Source organism: Tachypleus tridentatus, chromosome 2 (genome assembly GCF_004210375.1).
Source record: "Tachypleus tridentatus isolate NWPU-2018 chromosome 2, ASM421037v1, whole genome shotgun sequence".
NCBI lineage: Eukaryota > Metazoa > Arthropoda > Merostomata > Xiphosura > Limulidae > Tachypleus > Tachypleus tridentatus.
Genome location: NC_134826.1, coordinates 33471813 through 33483943, shown reverse-complemented (window position 1 = coordinate 33483943; position 12131 = coordinate 33471813).

Genomic DNA, 12131 nt, shown 5'->3' with positions numbered 1-12131 from the left:
ATGAAAATATAAACACTAAAAAGGTGCTCAGAATCGCAAACAAAGACAAGACGAGATAATAAAGTTGAAAACTTTGATAAAATTCGCCAAAAGAAAATAATACTCTTAGGTGCAGGTGCTTTCAATATCAGTTATACAGATCGAAGAAGAACTAATATTATCGTTTTACATGCGTGCGTGTGTGTTTTGCTTTTAGCAAAGCCACATCGGGCTATCCGCTCAGCCCACGGAGTGGAATCGAACCCCTGATTTTAGCGTTGTAAATCCGGAGACATACCGCTGTACTAGCAGGGAGTCTTATTTCATATTCTTAAAACTTGACCCTCAAATGCTTCGGAAGAAAGTGTTTGTTGGTGGTAGTAGTAGTATTAGTAAATTAATTAAAAATACCACTATACCAAAACAAATTACACAAGAATCGCCTGTAAAAGTTTCCTGCTGAAATGTCCCAGAAATAAGTGTGGCTTCTCATTCACCAAGGAATTTATTTGAAAAGCCGAAAATTATTTTAAAAAATACTGAATTTTCATCCACGTCACACAAATAGAGATTTACCTTACAACAGTAGAGTGGTTTACAATCGCAAAGATGTTCATAGTAATGAATATTATGTCAAGCACTCCTGATGACCAATAACAACGAGTAAAAGTTTGATTGATAATATTGTTATGTTTGCATCTGAAAGAAACTGTGGTAATCGACTGACAATAGAAAGCTCGGATTGGACACGCATCATTACAGGAATATCTGAGCACAAGACTCAACACAAGCGTATTTTATGGACATCCAAGACAAAAACTGTTGACACATATTGTGGCCTAACCAACTGTTAGTCAAACAGAATCAAGTGCTTCAAACATGAACAGTCTATAATTGTATTATCGACATTATTTTCTTCATTTCAAACTTTGTATTTTCGAAGCAAATATTCAAAAATAGCAGCACACGTGTTTGATGAAGACCATTTTAAAAATCATGGAAATTTCTTAGAGCTTTTATACTGATGTCAGAATATAACCCATCTCTGAAAAATCACATGAAAGATATCACACAGAAGGCAAAGAAGCGGGAACCATCCAAGATTATTGGAGAAAAAGTGGTTACATTCGTAAGCAAACCAACTGTCACAATGTTTTTTTTTTATAATCTGATTGAAAAAATGATCAAAGATATTGTGGCTATGGAAGCTAAGAAAACTGGAATTTATTCAATATAACAAGACTGTACACAAGATATCCTGCTCATGACAAATGTGACTTTGTTCTAAAATATGTTGCAGATGCTCAGACCAAGGAAAGATGTCTGCGCCTTTTTGTCGTAAGAGTCCTTGATGGGAAAAGCTTTAGAACTTGATCTAAAAATGTGCATTGGAGACTTATTTTGTGGGACTGCTAATAAGAGCAGTGCATAAAATGGCTTACAAGCGAGCACTAATGAAAGAAGTATGTCCAAGTCACGTCCACACTTTGTGTTATGTCCACGTTACATACTTGGTAATTGGTGATGCAAGTAATGCTTGTATTGCACCAGTTATCCTTTTTGGAACACTCAATGAACTGTCTAAGTTTTTAAAAGAATAATACAAAAACATGCATGTATGGTTGGAAGAAATGAAATCTTCTGAGTTTGGACAAGAGAAGTTTAGAAAGCTTGAAATTGTTAGGCAAACGAAATGGTCCAGTAGAGCCGAAGCATTTAGAAAAGGTTTAGACAGTTATGGCAAGTATTTAAATGAGATGCTTTCTGATGTGCTCATAGTCTTGAAACAAGTCAGTGATTTTGATCATTTATTGCGATATGATGCCAAGAATCTATATGAAAATAAGACCAAATTTGAAATGGTTTTGATGGTTTTCGTCTACATTAGAATGTTTGACATTACAACCCCAGTTTCTGACTATTTACAGTCACCTGGGCTTGACTTTCTTCAAACATGGCATGTGATAGATGATGCTACTTTAAATTTGAAAATTATTTCTAGAGATTTTGATAATTCGTTTGAAAATATGTCTACATTCGTTGACTCAATCAATGAAAAAGTTCTAGAAGAATAACTTGTAATACAACAGGCTTTTACCAAAGTAAGAACATCTGTTTTTGTCCAAGACGCCGAAACAAACTTTGAAAATCTCCTGGCACAATGTAGTTTTTGACGCAGTTCTGAATCGATTTACTTTTTATAAAAATCTATACAGAAAAGTTTCATGTTTAGATCCCAATCGGTTTAAAGAAATGATTGTTAAGGCACAAAAAATTGATATGTGAAGTAATTCCAGAAATCGATTCTGTTTCACTGCATGAAGAGTTGGTGTCATTTGCTATAAGCACGTGAAAAGAGGCTTGTATGAAAGTGATGTCACAAAAATTGAAGTGCTGGATGAAATTTTAACGACATCCGCCCATGAAGGGACATTTATGTGGAAACTCTTTTTCTTGTGCATTTAAAATTTTATGCAGTTACAGATTGTGTTCTTCTGCTCGTGAAAACTTGTATGAAGCATACAAGTATATTATAACACTTAGTGTTACTTAATGTTCATGTGAGAAATGCTTTTACCAAAGTAAAAGTTTTAAAAACTCGCTTAAGTGTATTAACAACACAGCAAAATTTGGTGGGGGGCATTGATGCTCATTGCGATAAAAAAAAGACATTGTTATCAACTTACGGAACAAGAAAAATTGTATAATTGATGAATGTGAGTCTACAACAAAGGAGTTAGGCTCTTTGCTGCTTGTATAGTTATTTTGTTTGTTTTAACATCGAACAGTTATTTTACTCTCTTTAATAACGAAAATTCCTTTGTTTGTCTTTTTTTTTTTTTTTTTTTGGAGGGTAGCAGTTTAAAGTGACCGACCCCTAAAAGTTATCATTACGTCTCTGGCCTCTGGTACACATATGATTTTAAAATAAAAATTTAACACTGAATTCTTGTGTATTAACACTTATTACTGTCATTATTATTATTAGTATAAAACTTGTCAAAAATGACGGGAAACCATTTTTGAATGATTAACAAAAATTACAGAATCGAATTAGAAGAAATTTGTCTGTACTTCCAAAATGCACATACTCTTCACTTATTTTATTAATTTTAAAGTAATTCTTTAATCACCACATTTTTTGTAAAAAAATATGCAGAAAAACGCCAAAATGTTATTGTGAACGAAAAGTGCGTGTACACCTTGAAAAATACTTAATTTAAAACCATAAACAATATTAGCACAGAACAATGGAGATTAACGAATTGTTATACCACTCGTATTCAACATGCTTAGAGCAAACATCTGTAGGAAGTTGATAAAAGTAATATATTAGTTTCAAAAGTTTAGGTAGGATATTATAAGTCATGCTACTCACAGAAATATCTGTTACGTAATTCACCTACATCTGTGACCTCGGAGAAATTTGCCTCTTATTTCTCCGAAGCAAGTCATTTGAACTACGCATTTCTTTTCACATTTATACGAGATACTATATATGCCTTGTTCTTGTTCCTTTTGTTGGGATTCTTTCAGGTTAGGTGGTAAAAATTAAATTTTATGTAAAGATTTGAATAAAAAAATTAAATCAATGCTCAAATGATTAAATAGGATTATATAATATTCACTAATAATTTCTGGCAAAATGGAAATAAAATTAATTTGCTGTGTTTTATGTTGTTGTTAACATTTGAAAGCTTAGAGTTCACATGATATATTTTACTATCCTGAAGTTTTATACAAACCCTATCTATGATGTTTGGGTCAAAACCCCCAAGATAGTGCTACACTCTTTAAGTAGTTTAATTCAATAACTAAGTCTTGTTTGTGGGTGCAAATTTGTATTGCAAGTGCGTCACATTTACTATTATATATTTAATTTAATATCGATGTTTATTTTAGTTAAATATATGAATTTGCTCCCCACTGGAACAGAGGTGTGTCTGCATACTCACACCGCTAGAAACTAAGTTTCGATACCGCAGGGTAGAGCGCAAATAACCCATTGTGTAGTTTTGTGCTTAATTCTAAACAAATACATACTTTGAAATGACGCAATTCATTCTGTTAAATACATATTGTGAAATTCCCGTCTATTAATTAAATTTGTCGAAAATTTTGTAGCTGTAGCTGAACCTTCTAGAATCTCGCCTAATGATTATAAAAGGTAGCCATCACAACACGTAGAGAGAATGTATATTGTATACATATTTTTATATGCTACAGTTAGTATACTGCTTGTTTGTTTTGAGTTTTCGCGCAGAGCTACACGAGGGATATTTGCGCTAGCTGTCATTAATTTAGCAGTGTAAGACTAGAAGGAAGGAAGCTCGTCATTACCACCCACCGCCAACTCGTGGGCTACTCTTTTACCAACGAATAGTGGGATTGATCATAACATTATAACGCCCCACATTTGAAACGGCGAGTATGTTTGGTATGACGGGATTTTGAACACGCGATCAGTTGAAGTTGGTATACCTCAGAAGCTATGAAAATGATTAACGCTTATTTATCAGGAAACTAAAGATATTTGACTAGGAACGTTTACAGGTTTCGAACATTACAAACCATTTAACTTCATCGGATTGCCATCATACGTTAACATTTTTATGAAGACATTATATAACTTCAGCTGTGAAAAACTCATGTGATCACTGAAGAGCTAATCAGAACCCGTCAAGTGAACTGTGCTTATATCAGCTTAGAATTAATTCACTCGTCGTGAACCTTCGACATGAAATCAATGAAGTTCCCGATAAAATAGAATAATTCAGCCCTGGATTAACCATTAAGCAAAAAAATACAAAGGGAAGGAGGCACCACAGAGTTTTTCCGCTAGCTATCATACATTAACTCTTTCACTGCCACACTCAACTTTAGTCGATTTTTTGTAATTGTCTTTTCTGCCGTGTTCGACTTTACTCTGTATTGTTAAAAAAAACAAAAAATGTTTTCTTTGGGTCGGTGAGTGACTAAGGTTTCGAAAAACTACTAAACTTTGTATCTGAAGTAAGAAGTCAGTGATTTGCGAAAGAGTACTGTAAAGAGTAGTACAAAATGTTGATAAAACTTCAGGTAAAAGATGATCATGTGTTATGATGTCTGACCTTCAAGGCCTGGCATGGCCAAGCGCGTAAGGCGTGCGACTCGTAATCCGAGGCTCGCGGGTTCGCGCCCGCGTCGCGCTAAACATGCTCGCCCACCCAGCCGTGGGGGCGTATAATGTCACGGTCAATCCCACTATTCGTTGGTAAAAGAGTAGCCCAAGAGTTGGCGGTGGGTGGTGATGACTAGCTGCCTTCCCTCTAGTCTTACACTGCAAAATTAGGGACGGCTAGCACAGATAGCCCTCGAGTAGCTTTGTGCGAAATTCCAAAAACAAACAAACAAACTGACCTTGAAGATGAAATATTTTTTTATCAATCATAACTTCTGTTGTGGCTATTTATAAGAAATTATAGGCAGTGAAACTGTTTTGTTTTACTTTTTTATTCTGTCACAGCTACAAAAAAAATAATTAAGAGTATAATACCACAGAAACATAAGTCAAACGAAATGGTGACAAGTGTGTACAAAGACATGATTAGTTTCATGTTTTTTTCGGCTTCTGTATCTGTACGTTATATTTGGGTCACTGTCTCGTTTGTTTTCGTTTTATTTGTGTTACTATTGCATTATTCATGTGTGCTGTGTAATATTTTTATAAGTGTTTCTCACTGAAGCGTTTCTGAGCCGTAATTTTTTCGGCTTCAAACAACTTGCTGTAAAAAACGTCCTTTTGTGTGAATACATGTTTCGAGATTTATCATACCAAAAAAAAAAAAAAATTAGAAAGGAATGCCACTATAGCAATGCCACCATTCATAAATGACATGTAACCTATAGGAATATTTGTGCATGTATGTATTCCCTAGTGATTATGTAATAATATAAACAGATCTGAAGCTCAGATTTATTTAGGGGATAAATACAAGAGTGCCCAGTCTTAAAGGTGATTTGAAACCGGGCACCCTTGTTTTTATACCTATTCATAAATAGCCAACAAAATTTTGTCAAATATGTCATTTTTAGACCCAAAAATGGAGATCGCAATTACATCTTCCTTACTTTTTCCTTGTTCCTATCCTGACGTCATAATGCCCCAACCCAGCCCGGCTACCTGGCGATATTCTTGCGAGACGAACGAACAATCCGAAACTGAAACACAGAGACAACGACGACAAACTTTTAGGTGTAATTTAACGATTTTGCGACAATAAATTCAGATCAGTATTTGTTCTATTACACTTCAGAAAAGCTAGGAAAACAACTGACTGATAGTAACAGTCTAAAGGCGATAATTCGACCTTTTAGGTCAAATTTCATAAGACTTCGACATGTACTACAACATGATTCTCAACGTTATTATTTATACACAATACTGCTAGTAGCAGTACAGTGCTGTTCACCGTGGTCATATAAAGATACTGTAATGAACCGACAATTCAACAAAATCAATTTAGGATTGTCTGAAAAAAAATGCATGAATTGAAAAAGTTCATGCGAGCAAGGCTAGTACTGAGTACTAGACTTAACGTTAGTGGCCTCAGTTGCGGTGTATTAGCATTAGGCCTAACTTTAGTCTTGTTATCTGAAAACTTAGTGACAATAACCTTAAGCCTAAATACTTTAACTTGTTTAGTGGAAATACATTGGAAACGCTACTATAGTCTGGAATAATGAAGTGGACTATTCCCAATTTAAGGCCGTCGTTTTGAATTTTCCTTCGCATACAGGCATACAGATAAAGTTTCATATATATGCCTATTTTGTTGATGTATGGTATGTTGGCTCATCTAAAGTCCCCAAGTCAAAATTAAGCTCAAGGTTGAGGTTACAACTCATTCTACAGATATTTGATTAAGATTAAATTACTCTAACCTAGGCCTAACACAGTATTTAGTAGTTCAATGTGCAATACAGGTTACAATTGCTTATACAGGGTGGCCCATAAGTCCCTACCCATCCATATGTTATTATAAACAACGTTATAATAGTAATGATGAGTTGAAGGCAGCTGTTACCGCGGCATTTGGAATAATAACCTCTGCTATGTTGAGGAAAATGTCTCACAGAACATGGCGTCGCATAATATTATGCAGCGAGAATGAGGGACAGCACACAGATACACTGGATACACAAGTTATATGGATGGGTAGGGACTTACGAGTCACCTAGTATGTTACTTATGTGTACCAGTACAGAATGGTCACTGTGTATATAGGCAACTACAGTACGGGTTGTTGATCATAAATTGTCTTCGAATACTTTTTGGCTCACAATGGATTTGCATATTGCTACTGACATTGCTTCTTGCATACAGCTACCATAGCAACAACCTTCATAAAACTTTTGCAATGAGTGAAAACGAATTATTCTAAAATGGATTGAAGCCAGTCTAGAATGGTTTAACTAATCAGAATGCAGCAAATCAATAAAGGTATTTATGAATTCATGTTTATGTGCTGATGGACCAAGATCCTAGGATAACTTTCTGACAATCTTTGTCCAAATGTAGACCTAGAGTTTTGTATGTTTGACTGTCTTACCACTGTTTTTCTTTATGAAGTTCTTTGTTTTTCTAATCACTATAACTATATACATATGATCCATATTCTTTTGTGTGTTTTTTAATTTTTGTTTCTGTATTTTTCAAACTACAAGATGAAACGTGTTTAATTAAGAGGAACACAAAAGGTAAAACTAGCAAAAAAGAACCAACAAAAGACTTTGGATTTAGTGGTCAAGACTGGAAAGCTAATACTTTCACTCGAGACCAATCTCCACCATCAAAAGTCACTTGTACTGCATCTGACTCTGATAAGATTGAAGTTGAACCAAGCTTCACACCTACAAGTACTGCTTTGTCCACTTCAAAGTCAGAACATCATGTTGACGTTGAGGTGTCAGAGGTTGGCTCAACTGGCGTAAGTGTCACAGCTGATCTCACTTTGCCTGTAAATTCTCTTCATATCTCTAGTGTTAATGTTTATGCAAGTTACTCTACAAGATAGTCTGAAGTTGAAATAATTGCTGAAAATGAAAATCTATTGGACTATGGTAAAGTGATTCAGTCTACAAAAGATAAAGAAACTAAAGCTAAAGGTCCAGGGTTGTGGCTCGATTTCGTTGTTGATGATGTGGCTTATTGGATTGCTTGTGAACCCACTGACTGTCAATACCACAATGGGCCATTTGGTAAATCTTGCCAGACTTTCAATAGTAGCAAACCAATGAGATACTGTTTGCAAAAACTTTTCTTTGGGATAAAAGTCAATGGTGAGCAATACAAGAGAGAGTCAGTTTACTGCTTTGAAAACTTTTTGCCCCTATATGTTCCTCACGTTTTGTTGAAAGAGAAGGGTTCAGTGACTGGCAAAATACAATTGTAATTGATCATCATGAAAAAAGTACTACTCACCAAGACGTTATGCTAACATACTTAATTTACAGACAAGATTTAGGCTTGCAGTAAGAATTGGAAAAACAAATTAAAGAAGAGTGCAATTACTGGGAACATGCCTTGGAGCATGTAATAGCTGTTATTTTTAAGTCAACTAAACGTGGCATGGCTTTTCGAGAAACAGATGAAAAATTTGGTTCACTACATAATGGGAATTTTTTAGGGTGCTTGAGCTCATAAGTCAGTTTGATCCATTTTTAGCAGGGCACATTTTGAAATATGGAATTTCTTGAAAAGGATATGCTTCTTACTTGTCCAAAACCACCTGTGAAGAACTCATTTATCCAATGACTCAAAAGGTTCACACATTCAAAGTTGATGAAGTAAATTCTTCTACTTATTTTAGCTTGTCAGTTCACTCAATGCCAAAGTTATCACATATACATCAATGAAGTGTTGTACTTCGACACTTAAAAGATGGGCAGCCTATTAAACGCTTTTTAACCTTTCTGGAACTGTAAAACCATTCCAGTGAGGAAATGGCAAACCAGGAATTGCGGTACTTATGTGAAGTTTGCAAACTTAATTTTTCCAAATGTATAGATCAGTCTTACATCAACACTGCTAACATGTGTGAACGTTATAAGGGGATGCAGCAAAAGATTTTAGAAGAAAATAAGTTTGCCATATATGTGCCCTATGCAAGCACATTCACTAAATCTTATAGGCTGAAGCACTGTGGACTGCTGTAAAGTAGCAGTTAATTCCTTCTCTACAATGCATTTGCCCTATACATTTTTTTCAGTCTCAACTAGCCAGTGGAAAATTCGTAAAGTTTGTCTTGGAAATGAAAGTGTGTTAAAATCCTTCTCTGATACTATATGGAATGCACACGCTATGGCAACAACAGCAATTTTGAAGTCTTTCTTTAACATTTTGGAAGCTTCAAAATGTCTAGTTGAAGACCAGTCACAAAAGGGAGACACTAAAAAGAGAATCAGACAATATCGCAAATAAGATGCAAAGAAATATAATTTGTTTTTATGTTGATCACGTGGGATGATATTTTGCAAAAGTTTCATAAAGCAAGTAAAGTTCTGCAAAATGAGGGTGTAAACTTAAAAACATGTGCAGGTCTTTACCCGTAAAGACATGGGTCATTAGCTGACCAACTACACACTTTAAGGGATGACTTTGAAAGATTTGAAGCAGTTGCAATGGAAATACTACCAGATGATGATTACAATGCAGCTCAAACTCGCAAATGCGTCAGAAAGAAGGTACTCAGTGACAAAGATAAACAAGAAGTAGATCTGAATGCCAGAGATGAATTTCATAACACCACCTTCTATACAATTCTTGACAAACTAAAAACCCAGATGAGAAGGAGAGGTGTACAAAGAAACAAACAGATTTTCTTTCGTAAGTGCTGTGCCAAATTATGTCACTTCATCTGCTGTAACTGAAAGGTACTCTCAGTGTTCCCAAAAGCTAATTGATGCTTACCCAGAGGACTTGGACACTAATCTCTCTGCCGAGCTTCAGCAGTTTCACTCATATGTGCGTCATAAGTCCAGTGCAACAAAAACTGTAAAAAACTAGATTCAGTCATGTTGCACTTTATAAAATAATTTCAGAAGACAAAATCAAGTGTGAGTTTCCAAACGTAGACATTGCATTGTGTATATTTTTAACATTAATGGTCACAAATTGCAGAGCTGAATATTAATTTTCTGAACTAAAGCATATTAAAAATCTCAACAGAACAACTATGCGACAAGACATGCTGGATGCCTTGTCTCTGCTAAGTATAGAAGCAGATTTGTTACTCCAAATTAGTTTTGAGGAATTGATCAAAGACTTTGCAATTAAAAAATCTAGAAGAAAACTTTTTAAAATAAATGTTGAGGTGTTAGTAAATAATTTGCTTACAGGGTTTTAAGTTCAAAGTGACAAAGTGTTAACATCAAAATGATAATTTTTTTAATAAAAGGGTTTTGAGTAAATTTTTCATTTTTGTTGACATTAAAGTGAGAAATGTTAACTCAGAGTGAAAATAAATATACAGTAAAAAATAATTATTCTTCATTATTGTTAATCAAAGAAGAGATTTTCTCATCATTTCTAAATAAAAGGCCTCAGTCATTGCTTGATTTTGATCCATGCCCAATCTGTTAAATAAGTAAAATAAAAAAGTTTTTATTTTATGTAGTTATGGGGTCTGACCTGAAAGAAAACTGAAGAAGGGTTATAAATTTTCAAACTTTTATTTCACTTTCAGCACTAATCTCTCTGTCAGTTAAGAAGTGGAGAGGCCAAGGGGAGCACTGTTGTTGGGCTATGCTTAGGGCATCAGTTGCCCTTAATCTGGCACTGTAGAAGATTCAATATCCTGTGTAAATTTGTAAATTTTTAAAAATATAAATCAGTATTTGTGATAACTATTTGTAATAATCATTATTATAAATCTATTATAAAATATTTTGAGTGCTGTGCTTCTCCATACTGGGTACGTGTGAGAATCCATAATTACGTCATCAGTGCTTGTCAGCCAATCAGCACCCACGTAAATGGGTATTTCTCGTTTTCTAAGCGGCATAGAAACACCAATGTGATCGTTCACAAGATGGAAAAAAAAAGAGGCATCATTCACCAGATTGTCTTGTTTCTTGCAAATCTAAAAGGACTAAAACTGTGAATCAAAAATTTAGGAAAGAGTATGGTGCAAAATATCTGGTCATTGCATAAAAAGTCAGTGACAGTCATGTGTTTTGTACAGTTTGTCATATCGATTTTTCTGTGGTGCATGGCAGGATAAACGATTGTTCCAGACACAAAATTGGCATCTCACCAACAAAAGGCTGAGGCGAAGACAAAAACGATGAAGATAACGACATTTATGAGTAAGAATTCAGAATATGAAACCATAAATGCAGAAGTGATGTCCACGAAATTTGTCATTGCTCCATAATTTACCCCTAGCTGTAGCCAATCATGCAGGACATCTATTCAGAAAAATGTTCCCAGACTCTGATATAGCGAAAAAATATGGCTGTGCTAGAACCAAAACTACAGCCATTGTACAAATGTTGGGTTGTGAAGATGACAAAATGATTTCAAGCATACTTACTAACAGTGTATACAGTTTAGCCACAGATGGATCTAGAGACATGGATGACTCAAAACTGTATTCATTGGTTGTATGATATCTTGACACTTTGCTTGGAAAAATTGTTTGTTCTCTTTTGACAATGGTGGAATGGAAAGAAGCTTAAGGGGAGAGAATATTTTCAAGCTTTTGGACCACGAACTGACAAAGAGGAAAATTCCATGGGAAAACTGCCTTAGTTTTTCTTCAGACAATGCCTCAGTTATGTCTGGTATAGGTAAAGGTGTGATGGGACACATCTCAAGACAGCAGCCTAGCATTTACTTCATGGGCTGTGCCTGTCACCTCATGAATATTGCTGCCCAGAAAGCTTCCAGAGAACTGCCCTGCCCAATTTCTGATACATTGATAGATATCTACTATTTTCTGGACAAAAGTGCTAGCAGAAAACAACATTTCAGAGAGTTTCAAGGATTGTATGACAAAGAAACAAGAAAAAATACAACTTCTTAACACAAGATGGCTATCACTTGAGTTGTGTCTCAACAAAATATTAAACATGTGGAAGCCATTGAAGTATTTTCACTGTGAAAAGGA